Source organism: Nylanderia fulva, unplaced genomic scaffold (genome assembly GCF_048542155.1).
Source record: "Nylanderia fulva isolate GAGA-0341 unplaced genomic scaffold, ASM4854215v1 Scaffold89, whole genome shotgun sequence".
In the NCBI taxonomy this organism is placed as follows: Eukaryota; Metazoa; Arthropoda; class Insecta; order Hymenoptera; family Formicidae; genus Nylanderia; species Nylanderia fulva.
Window position 1 is genome coordinate 122,047 of NW_028191015.1, and position 22,705 is coordinate 144,751.

At 38.0% G+C, this 22,705-nt stretch overlaps 1 pseudogene; it reads left to right on the top strand.

The window, feature by feature from the left end:
• The first annotated feature begins 1,204 nt into the window (after positions 1 to 1,204).
• LOC146719712 (uncharacterized) lies at positions 1,205 to 19,068 on the top strand (annotated as a pseudogene).
• Positions 19,069 to 22,705: the final 3,637 nt, after the last annotated feature.

Consider the following 22,705-nt stretch of genomic DNA (forward strand, 5'->3'; position numbering starts at 1 on the left):
TGGATAAATTTGGATGTTAAAATTCAAGGGTCTTCTTGTTCTACGTTCGCGTAGTCTATGGAGACGTTGCTCGTCACGATCAATTTGATTCTTCCTTCGAAAGGGAGAGACCATCTAATGGTTAAATAAATTTATATGAATAATATGTTTTATAGAACTGAGATAGTTAAATAATCAAAGGTAATTGAGTGTGACTCACGTTTAAGTCGTGATTTACGTGTTAAAGAGTTAGAGACGAGATGAAAGGTTAATCTGTACGAGAATGCCCTTCACCTGTTAATTAATTAAGCGTTGTGTCAATTATAACTGTAATTAAACGATACTGAAAGAGAATTGATAATAATGTGGAATAGGAAAGGAATCTTAGTACGTGTATTAATATCTATATCAAGAATATTAATACTTGCACTTTCAAGCGTCAAAGATTTAGGTCTTAAATATTGAAGTAATGATTCTCAGTAATTATCAAGACCTCTGTCATTCGGTTTTGTAAATTATTCGCAACTATTGGAAAATGCAAGGTAATAAAAGCGTAAAAGCGATAGAGAGATAGGTGTTCATCCGGCTAGGCCGGGTTCTCTGGTCCTTGTCTTAATAGGCTAATGCGACGTTCACTTTACTAAACGTGTACCTCAGAGATGACTTGCGAATGTACCTTCTGACAGGATATAGTTTCTAATGTGTACAGAAGAATTAGCGGCATTCAATTCGCTAATATGTGGTAGGATACAGGGTTACATACATATATAAGTAAGCAGTAATACAATAAAATACATAAGTATATTTATTATAATAAATCAAATAAGTATGCGAAATTGATTAAATAGTATTGAATAGTATTGGATAGAATATTGAATAAATCGACGATTATAACGCAGACGTGTGCAGATGCAAATCGTAGATTGAAATAATATCGGAAGCGCAGAGTAATATATGGCTTATGTCTATGTTCAAAATTCAGAGTTTGAAATGTAATGTAAGATTGAGTTAATATTGGATAATTAAATATAATGATTAAATATAATGAGTGCCCGTCGCGCTTTACTATTTAGGGATATGTGAACTGGCTTAAATACTCACAAGGTTAGACAATGTCTAATGTGCCTTGCTATGGTACACTTCGCTACTGTGTTCTTCCCTCTGAGTCTGAAGATCTGAGGAGCCTCGGTACCTCGGTCCGAAATGGTGGCTATGCCTCACCAAAATGGCGGCTATGTCTCGTTGTCTTCAGGAACTCCGTAGTAATAGCTGGTTGATTGCTGGATTAGAACTGATTGACTGGAACAACTTTCGGCGGATCACACTGCCGTTCCGTGCCGGGTGCAGGGTTTATATACCGTAAAATGTGGCTCGCTCCTCCCATCGGGCGATGCGGTTTAGCCAATGGCAAGAGAGGTATGCCGGGGAAGTACCGGAGACAATCTGTTCCTGGTAGAGATTGCGACGGTTAAGTCCCGGAGAGATGGCTTCTTAGTAGCGATAGCGGCGTTCCTTTGATGACTCATCGCCGGGCGCTCCGACTTTCCTTATCCTATTCTTGGTAGCGATAGCGGTATGCCTTTGTTGGCTATGCGCTCCAACTTATCTTCTTCTTGGTAGCGATAGCGGTGCTTCTTTGGTGACTCACCGCTACGCGGCTTGCAACGGGCCTTGCAGGTTGCAACGTGTTTCAGCGTTGCATCATGCTTTGCATCATGCTTCTGGAATGTAACGGTTCTCAACCGTCTTTCTAGAACCTTCTAGAATCTTTTAGATGTTTCTTGAGGGTAAAGCCAAGTTCACATAATAAAGCGGGTTTCATACCTAATTACTACTTTACGAACGATATCTATATATTTTAGGTATTATTCTTTAGAATATGTCGATTCTTTTTGCAATTTAAAATAAAATGCATTACTTCGTAAATTTTGTTATAGATTAAAATAATCTTATTTGCTTTAATTTATATTCATATTTGCATGTAAATGGTAGAAAAGCTTAATTGTAACTTCTATTGTTTTTTTTTATAGTTAGAGTTTAATAATAATGATATGTTGGTAAAATTTATCAATTTACATTTACATTTCGTAGTTATATGTAAATTGATAGGTAACTTGCATCAGGAACGAATTTCTAATAGTAGGTATACTATGGGCGTTCTAACTCAGGGGCAATGAGGGGGGGTGAGGGGCGGGCAGAAATCATGTTTTTAACTTATGAGACTAAATATTTGTTAATACCGGTCTTTCATGTAGGTTAGCGATTGTCATGACTAATATGTTAAAGAATTAATTTTTGAAAAAGATTGAAATTTTGAAATTTGTCTGGACGTTACAAGATCCGGCTCGAAGGACTAAAAAATGTGCGAATTCGCGACAACGCGGAGTGCGAACCGGTGTGCGAGTGAATATTGATATTACCTAAGGAGCACAGCACAACGACACCAAAAAAAGAAGGGAGACAAGGTTAATGAGAACGGCACTGTATTTTTCACTATCTACTAGAAATGAGAGTCGGGCAGGTGGCGTGATAAAAAGAATACACGGATTGCAAAAAGTGCAATCGACAAGGAATAAAGTATTCGCGAGAAGTGCGATACCACGGAACTTTGTGAAAAACGTAACAAAGAAACTCTCGGTCTGTGCGTGCGAGCTGCGACAAAGCGAGTGAGAATAGGACGCGCGGGAAAACAGCTTTATCCTGCCGACCTTCGAGAAGATTCCAATGTAAAATTACCGAACTTGTAATTTTGCAATGTAATGATGTGGAATCCTCTAGAGTGTCGGAGGACAAAACTGTTTTCCCTTTTCTGTTTTTGTTTGGCCAGCCCGCGTAAACGGGCTGGCGACAGCCGAAGGCGTTTGGCGCGCGAAACGCGCGCAGCGCGATTTGTGCCTTGCGATTAGCGCAAATTGACGCGCCGAATTTGATATTGAAAAATATCACTTTTCCACACTGCATGCGTACATGTGTCACGTCCGGCTTCATTACTATGTCCGGGTATGTAAATTTTTTTCTATCTATAAGGAATAAATCCTAAAAATAATCAAACATCATTTGAAAAGCGCGCCAAAGCCGGCCATGACGCTTAACTCCGCCTAGAAATTAAGCGTGGCGCTTCGTAGCGCCTAAGGGTCTCCCACCACGGTGAGAGCCCCTACTCCGGAGAGTTCCCCCTCTCCAGGCCGCCGCAGGCCCGAGCCGCCGATACGAAGGACCTCAGAGCAGTCCCGAATTTCGGCAGTTCTCTGCGCGACACCGAACAGTATAGTCGCACTTCTAAATTCTAAGTCCAAATTCTAAGTCCTAACTCTAATTCTAAAATTCTAACTCTAAGTATAATATTCTAACTCTAAATTCTAAGTCTAAATCTAAATTCTAATTCTAAGTTTTAGTCTCGAATTTTGTACTACTATACGAATAAATCAGTGTATTCATGTGTGAAAACTAGTGTTCAGTATTCTTCAAAACTTCCACTCCCGTGATAAAATACGATAGCGTTTAAATTTGTCATACGGCGTTTGAATTCAGAATAATTCAAACTGTGTTTGGAGCGGACCACCGCTCATCACAGTTAGAATTAACATTCTCAGCATTTGCCAAAATAAGGAATTGATAGTGAGGTCCGCCGCATATCAACCCTCCTTATTTGAGTAATCATTCAGAGGATGCATCAAATTCAATATGCCTAAGACGCGACGCGCGGGAAGGAAGAATCAATTACGAAAACTAAACCGACTCTATCGTGAATCAGCGACCGAGGAATATTCTCAATTCCTCGGAGTGGAGTATCAGGCCGATCCTGAATACGAGGACATTTTCAACATTAAAAATAATAACAACGACAAACTCCTACAGTGGAAGTGCATACCAATAACGTTCCAACCACGACGCCTGCCGCCGCCAAACATCCCAGTGAACGACCCTCGCCGCACGCACTACCTCCAAGTACGAGCCGACACGATCAAGAAAGTGCTACTAAAGGTAAGTGAAATTCATGTTAACCTAAGGAATCGCGCGTGTTAGCAAATTCAGAGACGCTTCTACCACGTGGAAGAGAATATTCTAGAAAAATCTCCGACGCATTTTTCCTCTTTTCCATCGTCACTGCGGAAGCTATAAAAAAAGGGGTCAGGCTATAAAACTAGGGTCGCCCATTACACGCGGTGCAACTCTCGAACTTCTAACACGGAAAAACGCAAATAATTCAATCTCTTCAAAATCTTCGTGGCTCAAGAAATAACTTCGTAAAATCCGTACAACAAAATAGTCACTTAAACAATAATCAATTGGGAACACTCTTGATTTACCGACAATATACCGACACACGTTCTTTTACCGACATTACCGACATTATACCGACATACGTTCTTTTACCGACGTTACCGACAATATACCGACGTACGTTCTTTTACCGACATCTTACCGACGTTCATTACCAACGATTACCGACCACTTACCTACGGTTTCTACCGACGTTCGTTACCGACATCTGCCGACGTTGTATCGACGCCACATCGACTCACTTTATCGACATTTATCGACTTCCCGACAACGTCCGGTCTCATCAACCATCTACGAGCATATAACTAACGTGGCAGGTATAGATGTGCCCAATCCCCTTTAGAGGTGTAACCCCTCTTTCAGGAGTTAATCTCCCAATACCCCTCGAGCCTCCGTATTACTGTCAAGTCGGTATCGGGTACATTCATTGTGAAACTAAAGCCGCTCTTTGTCTTTCATGCTTCGCCACGTTACCTCGAACTTCTAAATTGTTCTGGACACGGATCCGGAAAAATAGCCTAACCATAGGTGGATTACTAGTTGGGATAGTTTGCGGAACTTGTAGCAACCGCCTCACCCTTTCACGAGCGGGTGACCTATGCGAACTTTGCGAGTCTATATACGGGGACTACTCGCGCAACCCAGATAGCGTTCCGGCGAGGATAGAAGACGGGACCACAATCATAACTGTGGAATTACAGATAGGCTCCACGTCGTAATTGCTACCTTAAGGGTAATACGTTCTCCCCCCTCCCTCCGCATCGTGCAACCTTTGTCGGAAAACCCTTCGTCGTATGTATCCCCGGAAAAATTTCCGTAATACGACGTTGTCTTGCGCAATAGTTCGAGTACGTGTAACGCGAATCATACACTCGCGAATAGCACGCCGCGACTGCGAACGGGACGTAACACATGCACTCACACACATACACACTCTCTCTCTCTTTCTTTCTCTCTCTCTCTCTCTCTCTCTCTCTCATCCGCAACATCTAAAGTAACAATTTATGAAATATAAAGCAGTCTCTTGCTTATTTTAAATAGTTGTTAGTAGTAGAAATATTATAGTAATAATAAGTAGTAGTTACAATAGTACAATAGTAATACTAATAGTTATAAAGTTGCAGTAGTAACAAAAAAAAGAAAAATATCTTCTCCCAGAACGATTTGCATGTGCGTTCTGGTTATTAAAAAAAGATATTTTATATCAGAGACGATTTATTTGTCTGTTAGTTGCTTTAAAAATATCTTCTCCCAGAACAAATTGCATGTGCGTTCTGGTTATTAAAAAAAGATATTTTATATCAGAGACGATTTATTCGTCTGTTAGTTGCTTTAAAAATATCTTCTTCCAGAACGAATTGCATGTGCGTTCTGGTTAAGATATTTTATATCAGAGACGATTTATTCGTCTGTTAGTTGCTTTAAAAATATCTTCTCTCAGAACGAATTGCATGTGCGTTCTGGTTATTAAAAAAAGATATTTTATATCAGAGACGATTTATTCGTCTGTTAGTTGCTTTAAAAATATCTTCTCCCAGAACGAATTGCATGTGCGTTCTGGTTATTAAAAAAAGATATTTTATATCAGAGACGATTTATTCGTCTGTTAGTTACTTTAAAAATATCTTCTCCCAGAACGAATTGCATGTGCGTTCTGGTTATTAAAAGAAGATATTTTATATCAGAGACGATTTATTTGTCTGTTAGTTGCTTTAAAAATATCTTCTCCCAGAACGAATTGCATGTGCGTTCTGGTTATTAAAAAAAGATATTTTACATCAGATACGGTTTATATATCCTCTGCTTAGTATAAAAATAAAACATTTATATTGAAACTTTATTGTATAATATAATATAGTTCGAATAAGATATAGATTTATAAACAAGAGACTGCATTTATTTTTCCAAAATCTTTTGATAATTATATAATAACTGATACATTTAATTTTTTTAACAATATTTTAACATTATTTTTTTTGCAGGCGACGGATGCTGAAGAAAGAGAGACAAGAGGAAAATGACTCCAGGTATAGCACATTTAAGGATACTAACAATGAATCCATCGATAATCAGAAATCGGCGGAATTGCTATCTGATACAATGGATTCAAAAGTTAGTATCCAATCGTTAGTACCTGCGATGCAATGCCTGGAGTCAAATTCAAATACAGGTACGTGTAGTAAAAATGTCGAACTTTGCGAAGATAACAATCATTTTGTTCGAGAATAGCCCTCTGGATATAAATAATATCCAGGAAAGCATGCCTCAAGGGCATCGCATTGTCGACTTTTCTCATATGTGGAATGAACTTCAAAGTTCATTCAATAATTATATGAAAGAAATAGAGTGCCAATTTAAAGATTGGAAACTCATAAAAACTAAAACCGAAGGCCAAGAGAAAAATGACTCTAGAAATAGCACATATAAGAATACTAGCAATGAATCCATCGATTTTCAAAAATCGGTGGAATTGGATTTCGATATAATAGATTCTAAAGTTAGTACTCAAAAAGTGCAATGCCTGGAGTCAATTTCTGAAACAGATATTTGTAATGAAGATATCGAACTTTGCGAAGATGATTATTTTGTTATCGAGACTGGGCCTCTGGATATAAATGGTATCCAGGAAAGCTTGCCTAAAGGCCGTCGCATTGTCGACTTTTCTCATGTATGGAAAGAACTTCAGAGATTATTCAATAATCATATGAAAGGAATAGAGAGCCAATTTAAAGATTGGAAACCCATAAAAACTAAAACCGAAAAGTTTAAGACGCATTTTACTTTCAAATGCCAAATGTGCAATACTGAAGCCGAATTCTGGTTAGAACCCAAAGATCCGAAAATATTAAGCATTGATATGGCTGCTGCAATAGGAACTATTACAGTGGGAATTGGCTATGCCCAATTGGAAGAGCTGTGTGCAGCTATGAATATTCAATGTATGTCCGATAAAAGTTATATTCAAAATTGAGATATGTTAGTAGACGAGTTTGAGAAAACAACCATGGAAAATATAAAAATGGCTGGCCAAACTGAAAAGCAACTGGCTCTCGAAAGGAACGATGTTATAAACGATATTCCGTACATAACTGTAATAGCTGATGATAGAAATAGATGGTAGTAGGAGTAAAAGATTGTACGGCCACGCCTACGATTCTCTTTCCGGTGTTGGCATTTTAATTGGTTACCACACGAAAAAAGTTCTTTTTATCGGTATCCGCAATAAATATTGCACGATATGCGATGTAGCGGAACGAAACGGAATCGAACCAAAAAACCATAAATGCTATAGAAATTTCGATCGTAACGCAAGCTCCACAAGTATGGAGAGCGACGCCATTGCAGAAGGCTTTAAAAGTAGCCTGGAAATGCATGGATTAATTTTTAGAACAGTTATTGCCGATGGCGATAACAGCGTCTATCAGGCCATCATTGATAGCAGACCATATCGGGAACAAATGGTGACCGTGAAAAAAATAGAATGCACCAATCATTTGCTTCGCAATCTATGCAAAAAGCTGCAGGCGGTAGCAGGGACAACTCAGCCAAAAATGCATAGAAAGCGCGGTTTTGTCCAGCTACGAAATGTTGTAAAGAACAACATTATGAATATACGAACAGAAGTGATAGAAGCAATTGATTTACGAAATAAACAAGAGCAACCTCACTATGATAAAGCTAGAGAATTACAAAAAAATATATTAAACATTCCTAGTCATATATTTGGTAAACATAAACGATGTAAGGAACGCGGTCGTATATGTGACCTTGATGAAGCGAAGAAAAATTATGTACCGTTTCTCAAATTACACGATCTTTACCAAAGAGTAGAGAAGGCTATCATATATTTAAGCGCTTATTCCGACGGTTTATTGTACAAATACACCAACAATCCTGTAGAGTCGTTCAATTCGATAATCTGCAAAGAAATTGCTGGTAAGCGCATTAATTTTAGTAACCGAGGCTCTTACAATGCTAAAGTTGCGGGGGCAGTTTTGCAATATAATTCGAAACAAGGTCTTACGGAAATGCATAAAAGCATGGATAAAAATGTTCGTCCTACTGTCGAGATTCTGGAAAAGCGACGACAAATTAAAGTTGCAAGAATTAGAAAATCTCGGAAAATTGATGGACGACAAAAATGTAAAAGAAAGCCAGGAACAGATTGTCATTACGGTCCGCAATCACAAAAACCTGATCTTCTACCCCAGGTTTTTGAACAACTTCTACAAAATTATTTGGAATTGTATGTCGCATGAGACCGACGTCTTGCGCCGCAACCGTAGAAAACATTTTATTTCCTCCCTCTATTGATACTGCGGCTATAAAATATGGTCGCGAAATGGAAAAATTGCGAGAAAAGAATTGGCCGTAACATTAAAAAAGGAGATAAAAATTTGCGGATTATTTATTGATATTAAAAATCCGTGTTTGGGTGCTTCTCCAGACGGACTCATAGATGAAGATGGTCTGGTAGAAATAAAATGTCCTTTATCAGCTGAGCATTTAACAGCAGAAGAGGCCATAAAAATATTGCCCTATTTGAAAGGCATCTTTGATAAGAAAAATCATAAAATGAATCAAAATTACCGATTTTTCTATCAAATTCAAGGCCAGTTAAATGTAACGCAGCGAGATTATTGTATTTTCGCTGTGTGGACGCCAAAAAGCTTGAAAATAGTACGTGTTAATAGGGACACTGTATTTTGGAGTAATCAAATGCTGCCCTTTTTAACACGTTTCTATTACAATTGCATGCTTCCGGAAATCTTGGACAGTCGACATAATCGACATATGCCAATTAGAAATCCAAGCTATATAATAGAAGCTTAACAAGAAGTAGCTAAAAAAAGAAAACAAACGAGTCTTCCACAGTGTAATGTAGAAGATAAAAATATTGCCAAAAAAAAGAAATGTATCGAATCAAATATTTCATCAATGGAAGCAACTGCTTTGAATGCAGAACAAGATGATTGCATCGTAGTTAGTTACTCAAATAATACAGAACTAACAAAATGCGATATGGCAAAGCAAAAAGAATTTTTTGATAATTGGATTGCTCCTTTTGATTCAGTAAAGGAAAATGTATTACCTTTAGATAGTCAAATAAATGACAAATCATTGGATCGATTTTTGCGCGTCATAAGAGAGAATTCTTGTTTTGAGACACAAAGTGTTGTTACGTCTCGTGGGGTCGCGGCTGCGAGAATTTGAATGCAGAGCTCGGCTTTTTCCACGAGACACGATCGCTATTACGGGTACGCGAATCTATGCGATTCTCCCCGGGGATACCCGCGATCTGAGGTTATTCGCGCTGGAACTGAGGTGATCGGATTATTGCGTGGGACCTACCTGTGACTCTACTGTAATAAAGATAGCTTCGTCGATTGCTCTATGCGAAACGTCGTTGGGGTTGCGTAAGTAATCTTTGTACGTAAACTGACAAAGCTCGGACAAATCACCGATTCGCGTGAGGGTAAGTCGGAAGTTGCAGACTCCGCAATTTATTCCGATAGGTGTTCCGCCTATGATTAGAGTATGCTTCCGAATCCTTGTCCAAAGTAATTTCGAGACTCTAGGTAAGGTGGAATAGCATGAAGTGCAGAGGGCTGCCTTAGTCTCAAAATGGATGTACCCGACACCAACTTGGCAATAGAATAAGGGTTCAAACGGTACAAAGAGATTAACTTCTGGAGGAGAGGTTATGCCTCTAAGGGTGAGTGGGCACATTTGTGCTTGTTGCGTAATCGAATTGATAATGCGTCATTCGCTCGTAGATCTTTGGTGAACCCGGCAGTTATCGAGAAGTTAGTAGTCGTCGGCAAAACCGTCGGTAATTGCTCAGTAAAACACTGGTAAGGTGCCAGTAAGGTGTCGATAACCCGTTGGTAAAAGAACGTTCGTCGGTATATGGTTGGTAAATGTCGGTATAAGAACGTATGCCGGTATATAGTCGGTAATGTCGGTAAAAGAACGTATGTCGGTATATTGTCGATAACGTTGGTAAAAGAACGTATGTCGGTATATCGTCGGTAACGTCGGTAAAAGAACGTATGTCGGTATATTGTCGATAACGTCGGTAAAAGAACGTATGTCGGTATATCGTCGGTAATGTTGGTAAAAGAACGTATGTCGGTATATTGTCGGTAACGTCGGTAAATCGAGAGTGTTCTCAATTGATTATTGTTTAAATGACTACTTTGTTGTACGGATTTACGAAGTTATTTCTTGAGACACAAAGATTTTTAAGAGATTGAACTATTTGCATTTTTCCGTGTTAGAATTCCGAGGGTTGCACCGTGTGTGGTGGTCGACCCTAGTTTTATAGCCTGACCCTTTTTTTTATAGCTTCCGCAGTGACGATGGAAAAGAGGAAAAATGCGTCGGAGATTTTTCTAGAATGTTCTCTTCCACGTGGTAGAAGCGTCTCTGAATTTGCTAACACGCGCGATTCCTTAGGTTAACGTGAATTTCACTTACCTTTAGTAGCACTTTCTTGATCGTGTCGGCTCGTACTTGGAGGTAGTGCGTGCGGCGAGGGTCGTTCACTGGGATGTTGGGCGGCGGCAGGCGTCGTGGTCGGAAAGTTATTGGTATGCACCTCTACGGTAAGAGTTCGTCGTTGTTATTATTTTTAATGTTAAAAATGTTCTCGTATTCAGGATCGGCCTGATATTCCACTCCGAGGAATTGAGAATATTCCTCGGTCGCTGATTCACGATAGAGTCGGTTTAGTTTTCGTAATTGATTCTTCCTTCCCGCGCGTCGCGTCTTAGGCATATTGAATTTGATGCATTCTCTGAATGATTACTCAAATAAGGAGGGTTGATATGCGGCGGACCTCACTATCAATTCCTTATTTTGGCAAATGCTGAGAATGTTAATTCTGACTGTGATGAGCGGTGGTCCGCTCTAAACACAGTTTGAATTATTCTGAATTCAAACGCCGTATGACAAATTTAAACGCTATCGTATTTTATCACGGGAGTGGAAGTTTTGAAGAATACTGAACACTAGTTTTCACACATGAATACACTGATTTATTCGTATAGTAGTACAAAATTCGAGACTAAAACTTAGAATTAGAATTTAGATTTAGACTTAGAATTTAGAGTTAGAATATTATACTTAGAGTTAGAATTTTAGAATTAGAGTTAGGATTTAGAATTTGGACTTAGAATTTAGAAGTGCGACTATACTGTTCGGTGTCGCGCAGAGAACTGCCGAAATTCGGGACTGCTCTGAGGTCCTTCGTTTCGGCGGCTCGGGCCTGCGGCGGCCTGGAGAGGGGGAACTCTCCGGAGTAGGGGCTCTCACCGTGGTGGGAGATCCTTAGGCGCTACGAAGCGCCACGCTTAGTTTCTAGGCGGAGTTAAGCGTCATGGCCGGCTTTGGCGCGCTTTTCAAATAGCGTTTAAGGAACTTGGAGTAAACGAAAAAAATTTATACGGCCGGACGTGACAATGTGCAATATTTGAATATTCTCATATAATTGAAGCAAGTTGTAACGACAAAAACTTACAAATTATTGGAGGAAATTGCAGTAATCACTGGCGATGTATTTCTTTTGACGGCACCAAGCTTTGAGTGTACGACAGTCTATCTGGCTGTACATACGAAACATTAAAGGCTAAAGAAAAAAATTACATTTATCGCCGTTATCCACAAATAAATAAAAATAATATAATATTTGAAAACGTTCAAACACAACCTGATTGTATATGTTGTGGAATCTTTGCTGCCGCATTTGCTACAACTATAGCTTTAGGAGGAAATCCTTGTAATGAGACATATTCTGCTGATGTTAAACGTATGAGACAACATTTCTTAAAAATTATAGCAGAAAATAAACTGTCATCTTTTTCTAACTAATGAAAATTTATCATTATACTAGAAATGTGTAATTCTAATAAATATTGTTGCAAAAAAGTGTCTAATACAAATGTCTCATTTGCAAAAATCGGAGAGACGACAAAAATACATACCATATATTATGGTTGCGTTCTCACGGGAATGGGCGATGGAGGGGCCCATTTTATTCTATAAATGCATAAAAATGTTTTGTATATAATATTCTGTTATATTATATAAAAATATACAGCTGGTTATTTGAATATATTTGCTATTTTCTCAATTATTGATAAGAGGAGAAAAGCGAATTGTGCGTACTGCATACATTGTAATTTATAGAAAATTACAGGTAATATCAATATACGTACCATACACGTATGCTTATATCATACACGTATGTGTATACATGTATGTGTATATGTATTTGTATATGTATATGTATGCATTTATGCATGCATTTATATATGTAAGAAATATATACATATATTATATATACATGTATATAGATGCATATATTCATGCATAAACATATATATAATATGTACATGGTGATTCAAAAATCTGACAATGGCCAATTATCTCCGAAAATAGTGGTCTTATGAAAAAAATACTAAAGGTGTTGACTTTTACCTAGGTGTCAAATTTTGAGATCATTTATAGGTCAACTTTTTAAAATCCTTTATTTTATATTAGATATTCTTGTAGCTTATCTCGACAGCTTCCCAAAGCATTATAATAAAACATTTTTTCATGAAGTACTTTTTGAATTATAAAGATTTGAAGCAATTGTTTGACATAAAATTATATCTTTGTAAAATATTCAGTTTTACGTTATCATACTTTTTATTTTTATGCACATAAATAATGAGACCAATTTGGTGTAAAGAAAATGCACCCAGCAAACACAAAATATAACTGCTATGTTACATGTATATAATACTATATAAAGTGCATGTTACATGTAACATATACGGTAATTTCTCACTCATAGATGTAACATTTGTAATATGACATATGTTATTTATATATTGTAATTACATCCCAGATAGCATCGATATTGTAGGATGCCGAAAGATAATCTTTCGCTAAGTCACTATCCTATCTATAATTACAATAAATAATAGAATCCATAAATGGGAAATTACAACTAACGTGTATGTTACATGTTACATGCACGTTATTTACGTGTTATATAGCAATTATAATGTTTGCTGGGCAATTGCTTCTTGAAAATTACATACGTCTTTTGCAACTGTGTTTTCTTTGCACCTATTGATTGGTCTCATTATTCCGTGCATAAAAAGTATAAATGTATAATGAAAATTGAATGTTTTACAAGATATTGTCAATTTTATAAAAGAATTGTTCACTTCAAACCTTTATAACTCAATAAGTACATAAAAATATATTTTATTAGTGTTTTGGAAAATTTTCGAGATAAGCTACAAGAATATCTAATAAAAATAGAGGGTTTTGTATAATAAAAGTTGATCTTGAAATGACCTCTAAATTTGATCCCTACGTCAAAGTCAAGATCACCATAAAATATCTTATTTTTCCTAGAAACAATTTTTATATATAACAATATAAAATTATATAGAAATATATAAAATTATACACATATAATTGCAAAAATATGAAAGATGTCTATATATAATTAGATAAAAGAGCTTTTTATATACATATACTTACATAAATATATATATATATATATATATATATATATTGTATATATAATAAATAAGTATTCACATATATAAATATATATGTTTCATATATAACTTGACATGAGATTATACATGAACTTCATAATTCATATATAAATAAATTTAATTATATATAAAATAAACATATTTCACATATAATTATGTATAATTATATAATTATTTAGATATTATTATATATAAAAAATTTTTCCCGGGTTGAATCCTGCAATTTTTATATTTTATTCATAAGACCACTATTTTTTGGACATAATTGATCGTTACCGGATTTTTGAACCACCTTGTATATATATATATGGTACACTGTATATTTCCTTTGAAAAATACATGAAAATATGCATATATCATCAAAATATATAAAAGAGCAATATTGAAATTGTGTTCAACTATGTCATAAAGAGACACATTTATATATGTATGTTTTACTGTCATTGACACGCTTAGATGCGTGTGCGAGATGATTTGACAGTAAAAATATATTATGTTGTTTGATTTCAATATGTTGAACACACTAAAATGGCTTTTTGACATATATATATTACTTTTTATAATAGCGGAATTAAAATTGTCGATAATTATCGACAATTTTAATTCCTCTCAAATGAGGGCGCTAACCCGTCGGAGTTCGGCCAACGCTCCAGCATCCCCCGCTTTTCGTACCAATCAAATTTATTTCTCTTTTCGCTAATATGTAACGTCAAAGATTTCAACATTTTGACAGCAACAGACAAGGTCAACGTTGTTTTCTGTAACATCTTATTCGTTTTATTAAGTCTCATTAATACATCGTTCCAAAAAATACATAGAAAAACCGTTTCCAATCTTTTCATATTTTTCTTCAAACTAGTAGCTCGGGTTTTAGTTTCTTTGGATTCATTTTCAGCAGTAATGAGTGTTTCTAAAGCTGTTTTGATAGATTTATATCCATTATTTAATGCGAAAACAGCATTAGCACGAGCTGACCAGCCCGTATCACACAAATTTTTAACTACTTTTTGTCTTGGACCTAAAGTAGCTAATGCTGTAACGGCGTGGCCGTTACTAACGCCTTGCGGGCCGATCACCCGCCCGCCACTTGAGGCTATGGCGCCTAAGGCGCCCCTAAACGCAAAAACATAAGCGATACACGGGTCACCCTACTCCAGGGGCGCCCCACTACAACCCCCAGAGGCGCCCCACTACGACGCCGGCGTTACCCCCACCACAGCCTCGATGCAGAGTGGGGGAACCACCGGCAGGGTATATAAGCCGGCTCGACGGATGAGCCGATACCAGTCCTGTTCCGGACCTCCTAGCCAGGCAACGGGCTTCTCGTTGTTACGCCGGGTTTCCCGGTTTCTGGCCTCCTACCTTTAGTATCGGGCAACGGGTTTCTCGGTTTCCGGTCTCTTCCTGCTACACGCCGGGCAACGGGTTTCTCGTTGTTACGCCGGGTTTCCCGGTTTCCGGTCTCTTCCTGCTATACACCGGGTGACGCGTTTCTCGTCATTACGCCGGGTTTCCCGGTTTCCGGTCTCTTCCTGCTACACGCCGGGCAACGGGTTTCTCGTTGTTACGCCGGGTTTCCCGGTTTCCGGTCTCTTCCTGCTACACGCCGGGCAACGGGTTTCTCGTTGTTACGCCGGGTTTCCCGGTTTCCGGTCTCTTCCTGCTACACGCCGGGCAACGGGTTTCTCGTTGTTACGCCGGGTTTCCCGGTTTCCGGTCTCTTCCTGCTATACACCGGGTGACGGGTTTCTCGTCATTACGCCGGGTTTCCCGGTTTCCGGTTTCTTCCTGCTATAAGCTATACGCCTCCGTACACCATATCTCTAAGTTATACCGGGTAATTTGTAAATTTTTTCCGGACACCGCTACAGGCTACACGCCTCCGCATTTTGTTTATACCGGGTAGTCAATAAGTTTCTCTATTTAAGGCTTTATGCCAACAAACATTTTGTTTATACCGAGTAGTCAATAAGTTTCTCTATTTAAGGCTTTATGCCAACAAACATTGTTTATACCGAGTAGTCAATAAGTTTCTCTATTTAGGCTTTATGCCAACAAACATTTTGTTTATTTGTTTCTTTTTGAATAAACCAAAGCATTGTTAATAAGGAATAAGCGAGTCTGAATCTCCCCCTTCCTCCCGAATCCTGGAACCGGCGAGCCGATCCGCGGCGTCGGGAAAGGTAAACCGTTACAATGCTCTTATTAATACAGCCCATCGGTGCGTTGACGCAGAAAAGAAAGTATATATTATAGGTTTTTAACGAAATCAAAATATTTACAAATCTCTTCTGTTGATTCTGCGGCCTGAACGCCAACAAGATTTAGAGAATGTGCACTACAGGGAATAAAAAATGCTAAAGAATTAATGTCATGAATTTTGGCCTGCAATCCATTATATCGTCCAGCCATATTTGCGGCATTATCATACGACTGGCCTCGGCAATTTGAAATGGATATATCATTTTCATTTAGAAACTTGATAACAACTTCACACAGATTCTCTGCGTCGTGCCCATAAATCAGTATAAACTTTAAAAATCGTTCAACTGATTTACCGTTTTTACAATATCGGATAATGAAAGTCAACTGATCTACATGACTTACATCAGGCGTTGAATCTATTGAAATAGAATAATATTTCGCTTGTCGTATCTCGGCTATAATTCCCATAAATACTTTTTCCCCATAATCTTGATTAATTCTTCACATATTGTTGAGGAAAGAAAAAAAGTTTTTCCTCGTCCATTATTTCCAAACTTTTTTATATGTTCGCGCAAAAACGGATGGGCTGTATTAATAAGATCAAATTTGCTTATTAGTTCTAACATTCCTAAGTAATTACCATTTTTGTTAGAACCGAAAATTTCATTGCTACCTCTAAAAGGCAAACCTTTAGATGCTAGAAATTTTATTACAGCAACTATTCTTCGAAATACTTCGATCCAGTAATTACGTTCTTCGTTAAATTGAAGTTGTAGTTCAGTATCTATTCTTCCGACTACTTTTGTGCGCCTAATATAAGTATATAAATTTTTTCTATGCTCAAAGCTATTTTCATGATCTGAAATGGATTTTAATCCATGTTTCCAATCATTAAAGCCAGTTGTAAATGAAGTATCCGACTCATTGAACAATTTACAAGGAAAGCAAAAAATTTTGCCTTGAGACGGCAAATATAAAACCCACTCGCGTTTAACCTTTTCTCCATTTTGAAGTTCCCGGTAAAAATAGGAATTTTGTAATTTTCTGGGTTAATTGATTTTTTTGTTTCTTTCAATACTTTTATAGTTTCGAACTGACGTTTTATAATCCGCATGTATATCGAAATTTTGGCATTTTGTAAATCCATTTTTAATCCAGTATTCCTGTAATGCGTTTCGACTTCCTCGAAAAAGCTCCCATAAAGATGAATCTGAACTTGGTTTATCTAATTGACTATCAGAAATATGAGAAATAGCACTTTGTTCATTATCATTTATCCGATCATCAGTATAATTTGATTCAATATAGTTGAGAGTATTAGATGTAGATGGACCGATTTCCTAAACGTGGTTCTAATGGTGGATCTGTACTCTGTTTTTTAGATCCGTTGTCATTGTCAGAATAAGAAATGACAGTTTCAGTATTATTATTTTGATCGACAGGTAAAATGAAAGAAGAATTAGACACAGAGGGATCTAAATTAACAGACAGAGTAGTGACATCTGTACTATTTTCAGTGCTAGTATTTGTTGTTTGAAAATACGAATTTATATTTTTCAGATTTTTAATGAATAATTCTTCTTTTTTAACTTTTTTCTTTTATGAGCTCCACTTTCAAAATTTCGTTTCATTTTGCTATAAATGTGCCGTAAAAAATAGCAAAAGACAAGGAAATAGAAAGACACAAAGCAACAAAAAAGACACTAATTAATTTCCTGGCTTCTCTTTTTTTAGTATTTCTTATTACAAGCGTTTGAAATAAATTACTTTATTCTCAATCAAAACTTAAAAGTTTCATTAACCCTGAGCGCTAAAAAACTAAATTATCTCTTAGAAAATAAACGAAGCTGTTCCTTGATCTAGAGTTACATTTCTCTAGCGAGCGCAAGAAGTAGTAGCGGACGAATAGAGTCTATTGCCGACTTGTCGAATAGAGTCGAAGCGCCGCGCGCCGCTGCCGCCGCTATCAGCTATCAGTGATTTCGGATTAGGGACGCTACGCTAGCTGCCTGCTGCCGGAGCGCGTGGTGGGGGCGCATACAAGAAATGAAAATCGTAGTTCGGTGCTCAGCGGCTCGGCGCTCAGCGGCTCGGCGCTCGGCGACTCAGCGGCGCTCGGCGACTCGGCGGCGCTCGGCGGCTCGACGGCTCGACGCTGTCGGCATCACTGAGCGTCAAGTACCGAACGCTACGAGAATTTTCACAAATTAAAAAAAGTTTTCATTTGCTAATTTGCTGTTAAATGGTTTTTTTTCTTTTTTTTTGGAAAATATTTCAACAAACTTGAGGCCCCCGGCGAAAACCGAGTTGGCCATTACGTTAATCCGGCCCTGCAGACAAGACTCCGAATCTACTAACGCGTGACGAACGAATCTGACAATTATTACGCACAGAACATTTAAATAAAGAAAAAAGGAAAGCGATATAGAAAATATGCGAAGAATATAGCGACGTGTTTTATTTAAGCGGAGAACCACTGTCATGCACAGCAACACTAAAACACGAGATAAGCACGCGCGCCGATACCTCATCCGTCAATGTGAGACCGTATCGCCTTCCCGAGAAACATAAATTAGAAGTGAACAAGCAAGTACAAGAAATGCTAAAAGACGGAACTATTAGTACAAGCATTAACCAGTGGAATGCACCGTTATTAGTAGTGCCAAAAAAGGCTGACGCAACAGGCAAACCGCGATTAAGAGTAGTAGTCGATTTCCGGAAGTTAAATGAATTAACTATAGGTGATTCATTTCCACTGCCAAATATTACCGATATTTTGGATCAGCTGGGAAACGCAAAGTATTTTACGACGCTCGACCTCGCATCTGGATATCACCAGATACCGATGGCCGAGCGCGACAAAAATAAGACAGCCTTCTCGACTCCCTACGGACACTACGAGTTTAATAAAATGCCGTTTGGACTTAAAAACGCGCCTGCGACTTTCCAACGACTCATGAACTCGGTGCTAACCGGGATACAAGGGCTCCGATGTTTCGTTTATTTCGACGACATTGTTTATACGGATCCAGTTTAAAGAATCACAACAGAAGACTCGCGAAAGTATTACAACGCCTACGGAAACACAGTCTCAAACTACAGCCTGACAAATGCAAATTTTTACGAAAAGAAGTGATATACCTTGGACATATTATTTCCGAAAACGGTATACTGCCAGATCCGTCGAAGTTAGAGGCGGTAAAAAATTTCCCGACACCGCGGAAAATAAAAGACGTACAGTCGTTTATCGGACTAGCAGGTTATTATCGAAAATTTATCGCATTATAGAAAATTTTTCGCAAATCGCAAACCCGTTAACAAAATTAACAAAGAAAACGAAAACGTTTGAATGGAAAAATGAACAACAAATCGCGTTTGAAAAATTAAAGGAAAAATTAATGACAGCGCCAGTGCTAAAGTATCCGGACTTCAATAAAGAATTCAACGTGACTACCGATGCCTCAGACTATGCAATCGGAGCCGTACTATCACAAGGAACAGTAGGCAAGGATAGACCTATCGCATACGCCAGCCGAGTATTATCTTGCGCGGAACAAAATTATAATACTACGGAAAAGGAACTATTGGCAATTGTATGGGCTGTTAAACATTTTCGACCATACATTTACGGCACAAAGTTTAAAATAATTACCGATCATAAACCTTTGATATGATTGTTCAATGTAACTGATCTCGGAGCTAGATTAATCCGCTGGAGATTGAAACTCGAGGAATATGATTATGAAATTATACACAAGACCAGACGAGCAAACGCGAATACCGACGCGCTAAGCCAACAAGTGACCCGAGATATCAACGGGGAGAAAAGAAATACAATCTTCAGATTAGAAGAAGACAAAGAAGAAAAGGCAAATCCTGCCAAAAAAAAATAAGTTATCGCGCCGAATAAAACCCCTCGTGATCACAGATACTCCGAATAAACCATTTGAAAAATGTGCATTAGATATTCTCGGACCTTTAACAGTTACCACTAACGGAAACAAATACTTGTTATATCCCCCCAAGATATACAATAGATATAACTATTAAAAGTTAACTAATATTAAGAAATGGGTACTCGTATTGCATCCGCAATTACGACAGACACTGACCGCGTTAAAAAACGCATACGATGCGAGGTATACGCGGAATCAGAATTACGACAGATAATGACCGCGTTAAAAAGCGCATACGATGCGAGGTATACGCGAAATCAGAATTACGACAGATAATGACCGCGTTAAAAACGCATACAATGCGAGATATACGCGGAACAGAAATTGGTCAACGTGCAAGCAAAGCAGAAGGACTTTGAATCTGCTTCGCTTGCACCTAGATTCTCGACCGGGGAAACCTGTTGCCAGGCACCCCTTCCGATCGGGAAAACTCCAAAAAACAACGATATAAAAAGAGAGTAGAGACGCGACAGCTCGCTCAGTCGCAGACACAAATAATCGCTCTAACCACGATCTCGCTAACCGCGCGCGCACTTAGCATCGACTCGCAGTTGTGCGCGATACGCGGAGTAATATAAAGTCAGTGCCGCACACTCGTAAAGCTTCAGTGTATTGATAGTGAAATAAAATAAAGACCAAGTGGTTGAAGTTGAATAAAGAATTTTAATACAAAAAGTGTAGTGCATTTCTCTACAAACACCCGACAAGTCCTGACGCCCCGGATTCCCATCCCAATTTGGCGCGACCCTTAAGTGTCTCTCCCGAGGCACACAACATACTTGTTAACATTCCAGGATAGCCTGACAAAACTCAATAAAGCGATACCGATCGCAAATCAAAAAGCAAATACCGTCGCAAAAGAATTTGTTACGAAAATAATTTTTGAACACGGCATTCCCGAGAAAATTTTAACAGACCAAAACACAAATTTTATAAGCGAAGTATTTAAAAATATATGCAAATTATTAAGAATAAAAAAGATACAAACAACCGCGTATCATCCCGAGAGTAATGGAGCATTAGAAAGATCGCACCACACATTAGCCGAATATTTGCGAGAATATATAAAGGCTGACCAAACCGACTGGGATAAATGGGTGCCATACGCAATGTTCACATATAATACCACTCCTCATACAGCTACGGGATATACCCCCTTTGAATTAATATACGGACGACAAGTCGAACTACCGACAGCACTAACGAAACCGCCTAAACTGACGTATAGCTACGATGACTATCTACAAGAACTAAAGGAAAAAATACGTGCATCGAACCAACTTGCGAAAGAAAATATTAAAGAAGAAAAAATAAAATCAAAAGAATACTTTGATAAATCCGCGGAAGAAACCAAATTTAAAATAGGCGACAAGGTACTCGCATACGATGAGACACTTCGACGCAGACGATCCAAGAAATTAGACGCATTATGGGTAGGACCGTACACAATAATAGAGAAAAATTCAAGCGTGAATTATACAGTAAAGAAAGAAAGAAAAGCGATACGCATGCACACAAACAGATTAAAATTATTTATTGAAAATTAGAACTTACCTAATTGTCTGTTTCGTCCTCGCGACGTACATATTTCGAAATACCGAGATCAATACTGAAAAGGAGTCAAAGTACTAGATTTTAAGAAACTATTATAAAACCTACTATGTATCGGGGGAACTATAATTGTACGTAGAATAAGATATAAACATAATCAAATATTGTTAAAACCAAAGGTATAACAAAAAACCTCGTACTTCCGTTTTTCTTTTTCAACGGGGGAGGGATGTTATAGCCCGAAAGGCTATAATTATAAGTTTAGCGGATATAAAATATAGATCAACTACACTTTCCGCGTGGAGGCCGCTGATACAGCAGCGGGCCGGAAATCGCAAAGACGCAAGCTAAGAGCTTCATTTTTCGAACAGCTTTGCGCTCAAAATCTAGCCGCGTAAGCAAAAGCTTTGCACCAATCGGGTGCCTGTCGCCAGGCACCCCTTTCAAACAAAATATCGAAAAACCAAGTTCACATAAAAACTCGGGAGTGAACAGAGAGCGAGTTCAATTAGACCAACCAACCGAGTCACATCGAGGATAACTCCCGACTCGCAATCAGACGAGTCGTTAACTAACGTTCGGATAAATCTACAGTCGCGTCAAACGAGTGGAAAAGAAAAACGAAGTTACCAGAGATTTAGAAATAACTACACGCCGAGTCTTGTTAAGTTTGTATACCAATATATATTAAATAAAGAAAAGAAATTCTACATCTAACAAGACTATAATCTACGGAGAAACCCCGACGATTCGGAAGTCCACTTCCCAATCCGACAACTCCCTTCTGTGTCTCACTCGAGGCACAACAGTTTGTATGTATGCGTAAAAAATATTTATAAAGAAATATATATATGATAGAAATGTATATATATATATACAGGGTGTTCGGCAACAGGTGGGCCAAAATGTAAGGAGTGATTCTACATCATAAAATAAGACAAAAATCAAGAATGACAAAATTGCGTTCGAGACTTCGTTTATTAATTATAAATATTTTACACTTCGCATTAAGAACGGCTGACGCACGGCAATCTGCCGATATCTGACGTGCAAAAGGTACATCGACAGAGTCGCCGTCAAAATACACTGTGACGCATAAGTACACAGATACTTACATCGTAACAGTTGATGTACATTGTATAATATTTAGCGCGGAACAACAGTCTT